Source organism: Mastomys coucha, unplaced genomic scaffold, assembly GCF_008632895.1.
Source record: "Mastomys coucha isolate ucsf_1 unplaced genomic scaffold, UCSF_Mcou_1 pScaffold22, whole genome shotgun sequence".
Lineage (NCBI taxonomy): Eukaryota > Metazoa > Chordata > Mammalia > Rodentia > Muridae > Mastomys > Mastomys coucha.
The window spans coordinates 128287252-128304969 of NW_022196905.1; the positions used below are offsets into that span (position 1 = coordinate 128287252).

General features: G+C 50.4%; 1 protein-coding gene across 1 annotated transcript in view; it reads right to left on the reverse strand.

Annotated features, from left to right (window-relative positions):
* The window catches only part of Gtf2ird1 (GTF2I repeat domain containing 1), a 104617-nt gene extending 87251 nt beyond the window's left edge, over window positions 1–17366 (reverse strand). The window contains exon 1 of the mRNA XM_031391160.1: window positions 17060–17366. The gene's annotated coding sequence lies outside the window, so the exon portion shown is untranslated. The remainder of the gene's footprint in view (window positions 1–17059) is intronic.
* Window positions 17367–17718: the final 352 nt, after the last annotated feature.

Sequence of the window (17718 nt, forward strand, 5' to 3'; positions counted from 1 at the left end):
GGGGGGCGGAGGGACAACTCGCTCTGAGCTGGCTGTCCCGCCCACTGCTGCCTGCTCTTCTACCAATGGGATGAGAGCAGAGCCCCCAGGAAAGGCTGTGCAGTACAGATCAGGATACCTGGCTTCCACAACCTCAGTTTCCCTATCTGCAAACGGAACTTAAACCAGGAGTTAGTTATCTGAGGGCTCTCTTGGCCTCAGCCCCAGCAGGACAGTCTACAACCTTTTCTTCCTGAGTCTAGTCTCTTCTATCTGAATCAATGTCACAACATTCTCTATCTATAATCGTTGGGCCATAGTCCTGCTGACCGCTCGCTGCCCCTGCCTCTTCTTGACCGTTCCGCTCCCCAGCTCCTGCTCCTCTAACCCCTATACTCCACTACATTCAAGAAGCAGCTCTTCATGGATTTCATCCCAGGTCCCACTCGCCCCATCTCAGTCCTGCGCCAGCCTACGCCAGCCTACGTAATGCTGTGTGACTCTGATTAATTGGACAGAAATCCACGCCTCGTGAGCAGACTACAATTCCTAGGACAGAAAAAGGAAGAACTTAAGTTTTTATTTTACTTTTGAAGATGGTTCCACCCCAGCTGGCTCTGTTCCTGGTTTTTCAGTAACGGGATGCTGGTTCCGGCGACTGGATGGAAGTCTGGGGATAAAATACTAGGAACTGAGCCAGCAGGGGTGAAACGATAAGTTTGGAAAAAAAGCAATTATGGAGGAGCATTGACTAAGTCAGGAAGGATCCATCAGGTTCCAAAGAGATGCTTACCGGGAACCTCGGCCTTTAGGCCACACAGCTGAGGTCTGACAGGCACTGCTATCATTGGAACCTATCAGTCTTCTACCTCAGTCTCTGGAGTGCTGGAATTACAGGTGTGTACCAGCATGCTCTGATCCTTTAGACTTATTCTCACTGCCTTCCCAAATTCCTGAGTTTCAACTCAAGGCCAGGAGGCTAGCCAAGAATCTCATAGCTGAGCCACACTCCCAGCCCCTCACTGGGAGATTCCAGGCAGTGGCTCTACCACTGAGCCACGCCCCCAGACCCTCACTGGAGGATCCTAGGCAAACGCTCTACAGCTAAGCCACGCCCCCAGTCCCTCACTGGGGGATTCTAGGCAGGAACTCTACCGCTAAGCCACGCCCCCAGCCCCTCACTGGGGGATTCTAGGCAGGGGCTCTACCGCTAAGCCACGCCCCCAGCCCCTCACTGGGGGATTCTAGGCAGGGGCTCTACCACTAAGCCACGCCCCCAGCCCCTCACTGGGGGATTCTAGGCAGGGGCTCTACCACTGAGCCACACCCCCAGACCCTCACTGGAGGATCCTAGGCAAATGCTCTACAGCTAAGCCCTGCCCCTGCCTGGCCCACCTTTCCACCTCACACCCATGCTAAGAAGTCTTCAGAGCTCCTTGTAAACCATAAGCAGATGGACACAGGAGGCTGGAGAGATGGCTCAGCCCTGACTGCTCTTCCAGAAAAACCTAGGTTCATTTCCCAGCACCCACATAGCAGCTCACAACTGTCTGTAACCCTACCTTCAGGCGATCTGAGACCCTCACACAGCCATATACACAGGCAAAACACCAAGGTCCATAAAATAAAAATAAATTATTGAGAGAGAGAGAATGGATACAACCCATCAACTAGAGATACAACACCTATACCAGAATAAAACCCAAGCAGCAGCTGGGTGTGTGACTCATGCATGTGATTCCTCCCTCCATTTGGGAGTTGGGGTGGGGGTGGGGGGGCGGGAATCCGGAGTTTAAGGGTGAATAGGAAAAAAGCTAAGGCTTTTGATCTCAAGATTTCATGAACTCAGCCCAGTATGGGACAACATCTAAGATCCCCCACCTGCCCCCATTATCAGAGTTTCCTGAGGCTCTTCTGGGAGGAAGCTTGTCCTGGATGTTAGCCCCGCACCTATTAAGCTATAACCACTGTATTTTCAGGGATTCAAGTGGGCATAAGGAGGCTTAAGAGTTCCTCTAGGGGACACCAGGGGTCTTGAAGAGTGAAACTCCCGTACCTAGCTCCCCTGTGGACCATAACCAAGACCTTTTCCTCCATGGGGTATTTTAGATGATGCCCTAGCCGGTTTTGATGATTAGCTTCCCTGTCTTGCCCGCCATGGTTTGGCTGACAGCCTCTCAGAAGACTGAAAACCATCAAGCAGCTATCCAACCCCCCCTCCCCCCGCAGTAAGTCCAGGGGATCTAGTGGCAGGAGATCCAAGTAGCCCCAACTGGCTTTGAACTTGTTAAACAACGGAGGCTGACTCAACTCCCGATCCTCCTGATCCATCTCCGGACTGCTGGGAGTACAGGAATACACCACCCATGTCTGGATTTACTTTCTATTCTTTTGCTTTATTTTGCTAGAGACCGGAACTCACTATGTAGCCCCCTGGCTGCACTAAAATTTACTACGCAGACCAGGCTGGTGTCTAACTCACAGAGATGCTCCTGCCTCTGCCTCCCAAAGTGCTGGGATTAAAAGTGCATGCTAACACACCAGGCTTACTTTCTGTCTTGACACAGGTTCAGTGAGTTGTGCATGCTTGCCTTGAACTTGCCCTGCAACCCAGACAGGACTTGTACTTGTGATCCAAATCTAGCATCTATGTCCGCTTGCATGTATGCCTTGGACCCTCTTAAGTACAGGGCAAGGTGTGAGCTAGACTAGTTCTGTCCAGTCTGACTTGATGGAAACCAACTACTCCGTCTGTGAACACAACAGACAGAAGGACACCTTTCTCATTTGTGGCTGGGCCTCAAGACTCAGGGGACGGGATGCCTAGGAGAGACTCGTAAGACAAGCTTGGAAGCAGAGAAGATCAAGGACACTCGCCACAAAAAAGGTCTTCCAAGCTGAGACCTGCGAGCAGTTACTGGGTCCAGGAAACAGACAGGTAATATAAAACATTCTTTATAGCCAGGAGGAGGTGGTGATGGCAAAAGCAGCATGCCTTCAATCCCAGCACTTGAGAGACAGAGACAGGGGCTGGAAGGCAGAGGTGAGCACATCTTTGTGAGTTCAGGCCAACCTGGTCTATAACGGGAGTTGCAGGATAAGATAGCCAGGGCTACACAGAGAAACACTGTCTCAAAAAACCAAAAACAAGCCGGGCTCTGGTGGCACACACCTTTAATCCCAGCACCTGGGAGGCAGAGGCAGGCGGATTTCTGAGTTCGAGGCCAGCCTGGTCTACAGAGTGAGTTCCAGGATGGCCAGGGCTATACAGGGAATATGCTGGGTCTGGTGATTCATTCTGGAGGCTGAAGCAGGGGTATAGCCTGGGCTACATAGTGAAACTCCCTCTCAAACAAACAAAACATCAACTGTTATCCTGGATGGCAACCAGCTTGCCCTAAGTAACCATGTCAGTACCCAGGCTTCTAAAACAACTGATCTACCAGCTGGAGAGATGGACAAAGTGCTTGCAGTGTGAGTATAAGGACTCAAGTTCAAGTCCCCACACAAGTGTAGTCACTGAAACACACACCTGTAATGCCATTACTTCTACTGCTAGACAGGAGGTGAAGTCAGGGGAATTCCCACCACCTCACGGGCCAGGCATCCGTGAGATCAGGAACAAACTACACTGCTTCAAAGAAGATAAACATATGTATCTGATACCACAGGTCACCCTGTGATGTCCATGAGTGCCATGATATGGCATGCATACATCCATCTTCACACACAGGAATGCATACACATAAAAGATTCAAGAAACAAAAGTTCAAAGCCATTATCAGCTACTAAATGGGGGAGGAGCTAACATAAGACTTCAAAAGGAGAAATGGGGGAGGTTATGCAGGTAGAGGCACTCGCTGCCAAGCCTGATGGCCCAAGTTCAATCCCTGGGACCCATGTGATAAGATGGGAAATCCTATAAATGCTCCTTTTATTTCCTTAGATGTATATACCCAAGCCACACTTAGCTTGGGCCGAATCCAGAGCACTTTAGCCTCTGGCCTAGCTCTCCCTAGGCCTAGGCCTGGAAGCATCTAGCCTCCACACAGTCTAATCTTCCAAGCTGACTGATTCAATCTGATTTCTCTTGGCTTCTGCCTGACCTGCTCTGCTTGGCCTCATACTAACTTTGGCAATCTGTTCTAATCTTCTGGCTCCTTCTGTCTTCACCTGTGTCGTCTAGCTCATTTCTCTCTGCAACCTGTCTCTGTAAAACTGCCACACACATAACTTTCCCTCCCCCACCTCTGTTTCCCTCCCCTCCCCTTCCCCTACCCCCCCCCTCAATCCCCATCTCAAGTAGCCTCTCTCTCCTGTGCTGAGAGTTAGGCATATCCTATTTCTGACTCACTCAATCAAATCTCTTTCTGATTCCTAACTTTGACTGCCTCTCAGACGTCTCTTTCAAACATGGCTGCTTCCTTCTACAAACTAACTTTACTTTCATTGTTAGGGATTAAAGGTATGCACTAAGGGTGTGCCCATATTCCAGCCAGATCATACTGTATTTCTGGGTGTGTCTGCATTCCGGCTGGATCATAATGACCTAGGAGGTCTTTGGAAGTGATTCCTAGCCAGAGGAGCCGTGTTGCTGTATAAGAAATGACCCCCAGAATTAACTTCATGAGTGTACCAGAGTTTAGACACACACACACACACACACACACACACACACACACACACACACACACAAGAAATTTCCCCCTAAGATTGTTCTTTATTCCCATGATGCTTTACTCTGTTCCCAAGGTGAAGTCCCTTGCCCAAGGGAACTCGAACCCACTCCTGCCTGGCTTCAAAGGCCCTGATGTTTGCACTGAACTCCCCTGTGAGCTGGGGATGCCCTGGGGCAGTGCCGTGGCCTCTGACTCAGGAAGACCAAAGAGCCTTTCAGCTTGGAGGTGCAGAGACCACAGAGTCTCAGGCTATGGCTGGCCCTAGGTGGGCGGGCAATGGATTCGGATCAAAGAGGAGGATGCGGTTTGCCCACCTGCCTGGGAGCAGGGCGGGTGCTGCGTCGACACCTGGAAGCCAGGGTGCACAAAGAGGGGAGTCACCTCCCTTGCAGGGCCCCACTCACCCCAAGCCTGGGCCTTGCTGCTAGAAGCTGCTATTCCTGAAAAACCAGCTCCTAGATAAACACGAGACCAGCCTGGCCCAGTCGCAAGAACCCCCAGAAGCCGCAAGGACCACCCTGGAGGTGGGTAGGCTGGCAGGGGTCCTGTTCTACTGACGCCACCTGGGAATATTCTGGGTCCCATCTGCATCAGCTACTGGCCCCGAGCGTCCCAAAGCCAAAGATGAGTGCTGGCTCCAAGGGTCCAACCATTATGGACTTCAGGAGACAGGGATACAATGGTGTGGGTGCTGAGGCTGGCCAAACTCGTCAGAGGAAAGCCAGAATGACCATACAGACACAAAAAGTTTTGAAACCCCTAAACTCATAACTGGGGCTGTAGCTTAATTATAGAAGCTTGCCTAGCATGTGTTCTGCCCTGGGTTCTAGCCACAGTACTGGGAGGGAGAAGAAGGAGGGAGGGAGAGGGAGGGAAGGAAGGGAGGGAAGGCCAATGGGCATGAGAAGAAACAAAAGCCATATTTAAGCCAGGAGTGGTAGTGTACACTTGGCCCCAGCACTCAGGAAGCTGAAGAGAGTTGGACCCAGAGTTCAAGATCAGCTTGAGCTATATATAGCAAGATGTCATTTCAAAAAAGGACAGGCAAGATGGCGTGGCTGGTAAGGGCACTTCCCATCATTCCTGACATACTGAGTTTCGACACCCCCGTAATCCACACAGTGGAAGGAGAAAACAGAGTTCCACAGATTGCCCTCTGACTTTCACATGTGCACTGTGGTACAAGTATATACACACACACAAAGAGGGGGAGGGGGAGAGAGGGAGAGGGAGAGGGAGAGAAAGAGGGAGAGGGAGAGAGAGAGGGGGACAGAGAGGGAGGGAGGGAGGGAGAGAGAGAGAGAGAGAGAGAGAGAGAGAGAGAGAGAGAGAGAAGCAGACAGGCAGGCAGGCAGAGACAGACAAAGGCTCAGTTGTAAAGGCCTTGCCTCTAGTATGCATAAAACACTGTTTGATCCCCAGCACTTAATAAACCAGGCATGTGGGGGTGGGGGTAAAAGCATGTAATCCCAGCCCTTGAGAAAGAGACAGGAGGATTAGAAGTTCAAGGTCATTCCTGCCTAACTACCAAGTTAGAGGGCAAACCTGAGACCCTGTCTCAAAACACGGGGAGGAAGGAGAGGGAAGGCTCGTCATACAAGGACACCCCCGCCTCACTGCACGCCCACCCCGACCCCCACCCTCGCCAACCAAGGAAGTACAGCTTTCTTCTGTCTCACATAAATCACAGCCACAGTTGTGAGGGCCACATGGCCCTCCCATCCCGCTTCCCTACCCACAAAAGAAACTTAGAATTTCCACAGCAAACAGCTACAGTTGTTGACACCAGGACCACCCCCCTCCTCCCAGCTGACTTCTGGAGCAAGGGAACATAAGAGATGGACATGACATCACCCAGCAGACGGCTCCCTGCCTGGCACCGTCCCAACAGCTCTCCTTAGCCCTACAGCATAGACTGTTCCAGAGCCCACCTGGGCTGCGGAGGATCCAGAGGCCCCCGAGGGCAGCAGCAGGAAGGTGTAATTTCATCGCAGCAGCTCGCGGTGTGAGTCACCAGAACCGAGGGATGAAATTCCAGCTCCGGAGTCCAGGGGTGGGTGCATTCCTAGCCCAGAGTAGGCTCTCAAAGTGGGCATGGAAGATGCTAATGTACAAAGGGGAAAGAGGTTCCCCCACTTTGGATAGTCCCAAACTAAGCACACAAGTTCTTTGAGAATGCCTGGATTGTCACTGAGATGTAGCTAGGATGTGTGTGTGTGTCCGTGTGGCACAACCACAACACAGGGTCTATCCAAGTGACTGACAGGAACCAGGCCTGCTGTGGACCACCTATAATCCCATCATTTGGAAAACCGATGCAGGAAGATAAGAGTTTCAGACCTGTCTATTTTAAAAATGAGTTCTAGGCCAACCTGGGCTACACAGACAGACCCTGTCTCAAACAGAAAGATTAGGAATTTAGCTGTATTATACAATACCTGCCTAGAATCCCCCAGTAAGGTGCAGGAGGAGTGGCTCAGAAGTAGGAGCCCCTGCCTAGAAACCCCCCAGGGAGGCTCTGGGGGCGTGGCTCAGCAGGGGTGTGGCTCAGCAGTATAGTCCGCCTAGCAAAGGCAAGTCCATTGGTTCAATGGTGGTGAGGAGGAAGAGAGATCAAAAGGATTTATTCCCAGTCTAAGTTACACCAAGGACAATACTGGGTAGAAGAAACTTGTCTCCAAGGCCTACGCACTCAGTCACGCCATCCTTGGGACAATCTAGAAATGTTAAGACTAGAGAGAGAATACTGATAGCAACTGTCGGGTATGAGAGCTTGCAACCCACTACAAAGGAACTGAAGGAGGATTGCTCTGGTAAAGGTGGGATCACGTTGGTGTGTGTATCAAGAAAGACCTGTGTTGGTACAGGCTTGTCACCAGCTACACTGCAGCCAGCCCTTCAGAACACACACAGCCATGATTGGTGGGAGGGTACCCCACATAGGTGCTACCAATAAATGGATGGCCAAAAAATGACCAATAAATGGATGACCAATAAATGGATGAAAAAGTAAAGACTCCCTTTATCTTCATTTCGTTTTTGATTTTTATGTGTATGTGCTAACATGAGTTTATGTGTACCATGTGTGTGCAGGAGCCCAAGGTGGCTGGAAGGTGGCACCAGATATCCTGGGATTAGAATTTCAGGTGTGTGTGAGCTGAATCAAACCTGGGTCCTCTGTAAGAACAGCAAAAGCTTTTTAACAGGGAGCCATCTCTCCAGCCACAATACCAAAGGGTGGTTTTATTTTTGAGACAATTTTGCTACAGAACCCAGGCATGGCCTCAAACTCATAATCCCGCTTCAATCTTGCAAGTGCTGGGATTACGGGTCCGTACCACCACAGGCAACCCAACTCCCCTCTCAGGGTCGTTCTGTCCACAAAAAGATCAGAAGCATTATCAACACTTGTTTTAGTTTTATTATTGACGCGTGCGTGTGCATGTGCGTGTGTAAGGCATGTGCTGGACATTAATGTACCATGCTGCAAATGTGGAAGTCAGAGGAAAACTTACAGGAGCTGGTTCTCTCCTTCCACCACGTGGGTTCCAAAGCTTAAACTCAGGTCATTAAGCTTATACAGCAACCAAGTGTCTTCACCCACTGCGCCATCTTCTTGACCCTATCCCAGTCTACATTTTATAAGAAGCAAATTAGCTGGGCAGTGGTGGCACACACATTTAATCCTAGCACTCAGGAGGCAGAGGCAGGCAGATCTCTGAGTTTGAGGCCAACCTGGACCACAGACTGAGTTCCAGGGCAACCAGGGCTACACAGAGAAACCCTGTCTTGGGGGAGGGAGGGGTGTAGGTCAGGAGTTAACCCATTGTGCAGCAGTAAGAGATGAGACTAAATGAGGGCACTGTGTTAGATACCATCATGAGGATGAAGCCACTACGTGCAGCATTGGTAGGTTTTTAAGAAAAGGAAAAAAGGAGCTGGCAAGATGATTCAGTGATTAAAAACATTCACGCTCTTGCAAAGGAGAGTTCAGGTTCCCAGCATCCATGTCTGGCGGCTCACAACTACCTGTAACTCCAGCTCTAGGGGAGCTGATGAACTCTTCTGACCTCCACAGGCCCTCCACACATGTGCAAACCCACAGTCACACAGTGATAATTCAAAATGAAATCTTGGAGCTGGAGAGATGGCTCAGTGATCAGCACTTGATCTTGCAAAGAGACCAAATCCTCAGCACTTACATGGTGGCTTGAAACTGTAACTCCATTTCCAGGGGATCTGATGCCCTCTTCTGACCTCCCCAGGCACCAGGCATGCAGCTGGTACACAGATAAACCTCTACAAGCAAAACGCTCGTACACATCACATAAAACAATTAATAAAGGGGCTGGTGAGATGGCTCAGCGGGTAAGAGCACCAATTGCTCTTCCGAAGGTCCTGAGTTCAAATCCCAACAACCACATGGTGGCTCACAACCACCCGTAATGAGATCTGACGCCCTCTTCTGGTGCATCTGAAGACAGCTACAGTGTACTTGTAATAAATAAATAATAAATAAATCTTAAAAAAAAACAATTAATAAAAACTTTTTGAAAAATGATAAGAGACACAAACTAGCACTTGTCCTGTATCGTCATGTATGTCTCACACCCATATCAGAGCACCCCGCCCCCATTGAGAAGGCTCCCACGGGGGCTATGGTGAACCTTAGAGCACCTGGCTAGACAGAGCTCTGTGAATTCAAGGCCAGCCTGGCCTACATAGCAAGTTCCAGGCCAGCCAGAGCTATATTCTGTCTCAAAAAACAAAAACTCTTGTCAGATGTGGGCCCCTTAACCTGGTACTCTAAGAACCTAAAACTAAAAATCTTCATTCATGAATTCTTACCCAGCCTGCAGTATTCAGTTTTAGCCAACAGTAAATGGGCAGAGACATATGCTGTGCCATTTCATGTTCCCCTAGAATCAGCAGCCTTTCTCCCCAGCCTCTGACCATCACAGGAAAAGATGTGAGACTCCCCATCTTGACACTGAAATGAGGACAGCAAAAAAACTAAACTGTCTAGGCAGGGTCTTACCATATAGCCCCTGCTGACCCGGAACTCACAATATAGACTAGTGTGGGCCTTGAATTTAGAGATTCTCCCGCCCCGGCCTCCCAGAAATAGACCCCAAAACAAGAGGTTTTCACACTTGGGATCTAAAAGCCCTAAATCTTCATATCACGCAGACCTCTCTGGAGAAGTCAACTGTAAACTCCACTAGAGAAGTTAAAAACACCAGATGGGATGACTCCAGGTTAAAACACTCACAACTTCAATTTCACAACCCACAGAGTGGGAGGAGGGAACTGACTTCTTCTGAGCTCCACTGCAAGTTGTGACATGTGAACATGCATGCACATGCACACACACACACACACACACACACAAGTACTTGCAGCACAAACATGAGAATCTAAGTTCAATTCCCAGAGTCCACTTTAAGAAAAAAAAAAAAAAAAAAAAAAAAAAAAAAAAAGCCGGGCAGTGGTGGTGCACGCCTTTAATTCCAGCACTTGGGAGGCAGAAGCAGGTGGGTTTCTGAGTTCGAGGCCAGCCTGGTCTACAGAGTGAGTTCCAGGACAGCCAAGGCTACACAGAGAAAGCCTGTCTCAAAAAAAAAAAAAAAGAAAGAAAGAAAGAAAGAAAAAAAAAGATGAAGAAGAGTTGGTGAGATGGCTCAGCTGGCAACTGTCCTTGCCACCAAAACCAATGGCCTGAGTTCAATCCCCAGGACACATGTGGTTGAAGGAGAGAACCAATTCCTGAAAGTTATCCTCTGAACTATACACAAGCACCTTGGTGCACTTGCCCATGATGCGCACGCAGTAATAATTAAGGGGGGGAGGCGTGGTGGGCGCTTGTAATCCCAGCACCGAGGATGCAGAAATAGGCAGATTCCCAGGGCTTCCTAGTTAGTCAGCCACACTTACTTGGCAAGTTCTAAGCCAATGAGAGACCCTGTCTCAACAAAAATCAAGGCGAAGAAGCCAGAGAAATGGCTCAGTAGCTAAGAGCATGTACTGAATATACAGAGGGCCCCAAGTTTGGTTCCCAGAACCTATGGCAGGTGGCTCACAACCAGCTACAACTCCAGTGCCAGGAGATCCAGCCTCTCTGTCTTCCACAGCCCCCCCCCCCACACACACACACACGTGAAATATAAAATAAATCCAAACAAACAAAACCAAAGTAGGAAAACAATACAAGGCAGACAGACAGTTCCTAAAAATCGAAAACCCCAAGGTTAACCTCTGGCCTATATTCCCCTCTCCCCTTTTCCTCTCTCTCTCTCTCTCTCTCTTTCTCTCTCTCTCTCTCTCTCTGTCTGTCTCTCACACACACACACATACACACACACACACACACACACACACACACACACAAAGTTAAGAGAACTATTTATCAAGGCAGCTTGCTCTAACTGTCCCTGAAGCCTTAGGGTGAGCCCTGACTCCAGCCCCCTCCTCTGCCCCCATACCCTCAGTCCCCTACAGGACAAAGCTATAGGGACAACAGATAAACCCTACAGAGTAATTTTAATCCAAGAACATGGCTGCTCTGGCAAGGGATCATGTACAAAGATATGATCCTGCTGGAATGCAGACATACCCTGAATTATAGTATGATCTGGCTGGAATACAGACGCACCCTTAGTACACACCTTTAATCCCTAACAATGAAGGTAAGGTTAGTTTGTAGGAGGAAGTAGCCATGTTTGAAAGTGACGTGTAATTGAGAGGAGGTCAAAGTGAGGAATCAGAAAGAGATTTGACAGAGTGAGTCAGAGATGGAACACTCCCAACTCTCAGTACAGGAGAGAGAGCCTACGTAAGAGCAGTGAGAGATAGCAAAAGGTGTTATGTGGTGTGTGTGTGTTGTGTGTGTGTGTGTGTGTGTGTGTGTGTGTATGTATATGGCAGTTTTACCAAGATAGTTTTACAGAGACAGGTGGCAGAGAGAACAAGCTAGACACAGGTAAAGGCATAAAGAGCCAGAGAATGAGAAGGAGCCAGAGGACTATTGCCAAAGTTAGTGGGAGGCCAGGCAGAGCAACTCAGGCAGAAGCCAAGAGAAGCCGGAATGAATCAATCAGCTTCGGAGATTAGATTGTATGGAAGCTTCCAGGTGTAGACCTAGGGATACAGTTAGAACAGAGAAAGAAAAAAGCTCTGGACTCAGCCAAGACCAGGTATTCATAACGCTTGGGTATGGCTCTCATCTCATCCCTTCATCTGAAGAAATAAAAAGCGACATTTACAAAGCCCCAAGATCTCCAGTTCAGGGTGCTCTATAAATGAACAGTAGTTCTCAGTAGAATTGCGTCATCCCTGATTTATCTTTGGACCAAATTTAACCAGGCGTCCTTATTTTTATTAGCTAAATCTGGACTTCAGAAGCAGGTGGTCCTGAAGGAAGGAGACAGGTGGACCTGCAAATAGCTCCAGGGCCACCCGGCTCCACTCCGGGTCAGGAATAAAGGTGCCTGCAATGAGTCCTACACTCCCTGTGCAGAACGCTCCATGAGTCATTCCACACACCCATAGAAGGATAAAGTCCATCCACTGAAGAAAACCTAAACCCTCTCCACTGAGTCCACACTGAGCCTCCTGCCCACGCCATCACCTGGGACACTGTCTGAAACTGACTGAGCATCCAATCACAGACCATGTCAGCTCGGTCCTTCTAGAACTCGACCCAAGCCAGGTGCAGATGCAGGGGCAAAGGTTCCTCTGGGTTCATAGGGCAAGACAGGGGGTGAGCTGCAAGAGGGAAGCCAGGCTCCCCAGCTTCCCACGCTGCTCCTGTCCACCGCAGTAAACCACCAAACATTAAGTCACCATCAAAACAGGAAGACCAGAAGGGAGGAGAGGCAACCCTGAGAGCTGTGCATGGGGAAGAGCAGAGAAGTATTAGCTTTCTTGTATTTACTTAGTGCAGTGCTTCTCAACCTGTGGGTCACAACTCATTTAGGGGGAGCAGAACTACCCTCTCACAGGGTCGGCTAAGACACAGATATTTACATTAGGATTCATAATCGTACCAAAATTACAGTTATGAAATAGCAACAAAAACATTTTGTTTTTGTTTTGTTTTGTTTTGTTTTTTCGAGACAGGGTTTCTCTGTGTGGCCCTGGCTACCTGGAACTCACTCTGTAGACCAGGCTGGCCTTGAACTCAGAAATCCGCCTGCCTCTGCCTCCTAAGTGCTGGGATTAAAGGTGTGCGCCACCACTGCCCGGCAACAAAAACAATTTTATGGTTGGGGAGGGGGTCATCACAACATGAGGATTAAAGTGTCGCAGTGTTAGAAAGGTAGAACCACTGGCTTATTGTGTGTGTGTGTGTGTGCAAGCAGAGGCCAGAGGTCAACCAAAAGAATTATTCCTCTAGAGGCATCTCTAGATTTTCTGTTTGTTTTGTTTTTGAGACAGGGTCTCAATATTACCCCAGCTGGCCTGTAACTCACTATGTTATATAGACCAGACTGACCTCGAACGCATAGAGATTCATCTCCAAGCAATGCCCACATCACCACTCCCAACTGCCTTGTTTTTTGGGTTTTTTTAAGACCAGGCCTTTCTCTGGAACTTGACACGTACCAAATGGGCTAGGCAGACTGGCCAGCAAGCCCATGGGCCCATTGGCCTCTGTATACCCAGTACTGGAATGACATTCATGCATCGCTATGCCTGGCTTTTTATGTGGGTGCTAGGATTGAACTTAGATCCTCATGGTTAAGTGCCAAACACTCTACCTATGTCCCTAGCTTAAATTAGAGCTATTAGACCTGGGCATGTCTGCTGCTTAGGGGCTCTCCACTCCTCAGTGCTATTCTGCTCGTACAGGCCAGAGACCTATCCTCCAGGCTCACCTCCCCGGCAGGTCTCTGCTGGGACCACTCTACCCTCTAAAGGGTCCATGTCTCCGCCTCTCTTCATCTGGGAATGTCTTTATGCAGTCAGAGCTCAGGCAGAGCGCTTGCCTGAAATCCTAGTATTTGGGAGGGCTGAGGCAGGAGGATCATGAATTCAAGGACAACCTGGGATACATAATAAGACCCTGTTTAAAAATAAAGAAAAGAAAAAACAACTTGATGTGAGTGAGGTCTGAGCTCTCAGCCAGGATACCACTCTGTTCTGTGGCTTCTGAATTAACCCCCACCAATCTTGTTTTCAAGTGTCTGTCAAGGTTTCTGCAGTCGCCAGGCAGCTGGCTGGTCCCAAAGAACCTGGCTTGTGTCACTGGCTACTTCACACACACACACACACACACACACACACACACACACACACACACTCACATACACGTTCCTGAACAGAGAGATGCGGTAAGACTAGGAAACAGCCAGGCGGTGGTGGTGCATGCCTTTCATCCCAGCACTTGGGAGGAAGAGGCAGGTGGATTTCTGAGTTCGAGGCCAGCCTGGTCTACAGAGTGAGTTTCAGGACAACCAAGGCTACACAGAGAAACCCTGTCTCAAAAAAACAAAACAAAACAAAACAAAAGACTAGGAAACAGTGAAAGGCTTGTGTTTAGGGGAATACATAGGTTGGGGTAACTGGCAGGGTGTCCCTTAGGAACCAAGAATGAAAGATGTCCCAGAAAAACACTAGGACTATTATTACCATGGTGTAATCCTAGCATTTAGGAGACTGAGGCAGAAGGATTGCCCTGAGTTCCAGGTAAGCCTAAACTATAAAGTAAGTAATTAGCCTAGGGCCACATAGCATGTCACACACACACACACACACACACACACACACACACACACACACACACACACACACACACACACACACACACACACACACACACACACGCATAGAAAATTAACAGAGAGCAGGCAATGCTGACGCACGCCTTTAGTCCCAGAACTTGGGAGGCAGAGGCAAGCAGATTTCTGAGTTCAAGGCCAGCCTGGTCTACAGAGTGAGTTCCAGCCAGGGCTATAACAGAGAAACCCTGTCTCAAAAAAACAAAACAAAAATACCAAAAACCAAAAGACAAAAAAAAAAAAAAACTAACAGAGGATTTTATTCATTCATTCATTCACTCATTCCAACATGCAGCTGCTCAACAAGTGAGTAGCAAGATCCCATTCCCACTTACATCTAGTGCAACCAAAAGGATACACAGGTGAAATAGGGTCAGAAGAAAGCCAGAACAGTATAGAAACGCAGGTGTGGTAGGCTCTCGGGACCAAGCAGAACTAGCCAGCTCTTGAAGTTCAACAGAAAAGAGGATAATACTACACACTTACACAGCCCTCACTGAGCCAGGCAGACTGAAGGATTCTAAAAGTGATGCCAGGGTGGGCCAACATGAGGAAAAGCCAGGGTCCAGCCAGGAGATGCTGTCTGTGGTCCTGAGGCCATACTCAAGATGAATGCCCCCAAGCCTTCCCACCAGGGAAGCTCAACTCAGGGCTCCGACAACCCAGCTATTACCCGAGTGCACACACACCCCGATCTTTGCACATGCAGCAACTGAGCAGCTGCTTCCAAGACCTCTATTATTATGTCTGCCTTTCGGACTATTTCCAAGTACCAAGCAGGAGACAGCCGCGTGTCAGAGGCCGGCTGGGCTCCTGGGAGCCAGCCTTCAATATAACAAAAATGGCAGTTGGTATCCTGGAAATGAATGACCCTTCTGCCCTGCATCTAGACAACAAAGCACTTAAGTAAGTTAGGCATGCCCCTCAAGATACTGTCCCCAAGATCAAACTCTCAGGGCCAGTAACCAGACAAGGGAAGCGGCACAGATCCGGTCCTTCCTTGTTTCCCTGGCTAGGATCCACTGGGACCCTTCGAGTTAGAACTGGCAATTTCTAGGTCATCCTCAGAGCTGGCTATAGAATGAGACACAGTGCGAGCCTTCCACAACCCAGCAAGCTAGAGGGGTTCTGACACCCCCACCCCCACCTCAATGCTAGGCCTGCTGCTAGGTCTGCCGGTAGATTTTTCTAAAGGGGCCAAAGTCGATCTCACACACTCCTGGAGCCTTAAGCCGCTAGTGACTTATGATGGAGAGACACGGGACAGTATCGGCACCCCATTTTGATGCCCCACTGCCCAGCCCCTCCCAGCTGCCAGCCACCAGCCTCCTTCTACTTCCTCTTGCTCCAAATAGAATAAATAATCGATGCCGGTGCCCTTTCCCTCTGGGAATGACGCTGCTAAAATAAATGAACGGATCAAGGCACCTCCCAAGGCCAGAGGTCTTGGAGGGCCCCAACAGAGGAACAGGGAGCACTGACCACTGAGCTTCCAGGAGCAGCCCTGCAGTCTGAGTAAGAGAAGCCCCTTGTGAATCCCCACTCCTCCAAAAAGCTGCCGAAGCCCAGCCTTCACGCCCCACATTCCAGATACACACTCCATCGCTGAGCCCGGCTCCTGAGTTCTTTCACTTCCCCAGGATGGGGACCCAGGAACTGCCACCTCTAGTATACTCCTGGGAGGCCGGGTCGCCAGACCAGATGCCAAGCTGGAGCTCCGCTAGTCTCCTGACAGAGCAAGCCGAACTCTGAGAGCCACGGTCCCCCAGTTTCCCTGGTCTAGAGGCCAGGAAAAGGTCGCCCTCTCAGCCCGGTGACTGGCTGCAAAGCTGGGTGTCTCACGATCTCGATCACTCCTAGAGACTCCGGATGGGGAGACTCTAAGCACCCTTTGGCCCCTCCCCCTCCTCTTCAAGAACTCAGAGACCACCCACAGCCGAGGCTCCCTCAAACTTGTTCCTTGGCACCCTCTGTGCCCCTTTAACTGCCACCCTAAGTCTCTTTGACTCAACCCCAACCAACCAAAGAGGTCCAGCTCCCACCATGCAAGCCAGTCCCTTTATAGGATGAACCCCCCCCCCCAAAAGAAACCACCGCTCTGGGGCAGTGTTCGGACTCAGCTTGAGCGTTGGAAGACAGGAGAGGAAAAGAGGGGTGGGAGGACAGCTTCTTTCCGACGCCCCCTCCACCAACCTCCCCCGGCAGGGCAGCAACACTGACCTCATTCGCCCAACTGTATCCAGGCCTGCTGGGCTCCAGGCCAGTGGGGCGCTTCTCTCTCCACCTCCAGGGAATTCGAGGGTGAGAGGGGTGTCTGCTTTCCCCGATTCCAGCAGGTATCCGGAGGGAAGGAGCTGACCATCCCAACCCATCCCCCTCCAAACTCGAATTATAATCCCGATCACGTGCACACACACCCCAAAAGGCGGGCCTTAGAATTGAGACACCTGGAGGGGGAGGGGAAGGGACCTCCCATGCACACAACACACCGAGGGTGTGGAGAGGGGGGTATAAAATAAGGGCTCAGAACCAAAGCAAGCTCCAGAGCACCCCCTCTCCATCAGCCTCCATCCCATCCCCCACCGCCACCCCCACCCCCAGTCAAACTTTCTCCTTTTTTACCTTGCAGGATCCCCAAGCGCTCCGGGCGCCCCGGCCCGGGCCCGGTGGCCAGGACTCGGTAGATCCAGTCGCCTCTGGTTGCTGAGTTAATAATCCGGGAATGGGGGACAGGATCAGTGGTGGGAGGGAGGGAAGGAGGGCGGACGCGGTGCGGGCGGCCGGCCGGGGGCTGCGCGGGGCCCCCACCCCCGGCGCGGGCTGCGGCGGAGGGCGGGGCGCGGAGCGAGCGCGAAGCCGAGCCCGGGCTCTGGGAGGTTCTCTCTTTGTTCTGTAATCCCAGTAAGATTGCCAGCCATTCGCCCCGGCCCTAATCCCAGCCCCGCGCAACACCACCCTCCATTGGCTGTCATTTACATACGGGATTAGCCCTCACGGCCCGCCCCGTGCCACCGTGGGGGAGGACTCACAACCTCGGGGGCCTTGAGACTCCCCCAGCCACGGATTAGAACCCCCTCCCCGGAGAGATCAGAATACATCAAGGTCACCCAGAGGACGGCTGGAGGATCCCTAGGTGGTTTGCCCTGCTGGTCACTTTTATGCCTGGAGTGTCCAAGGTCAGAAGGGAGACCCCAGATTTCTATCTTGGATGGCCTGGCTCAGGCCTTTTTATTTATTTATTTCTTATCTCTGGATCTCATAAAGCCCTGGTTGCAGTCAAA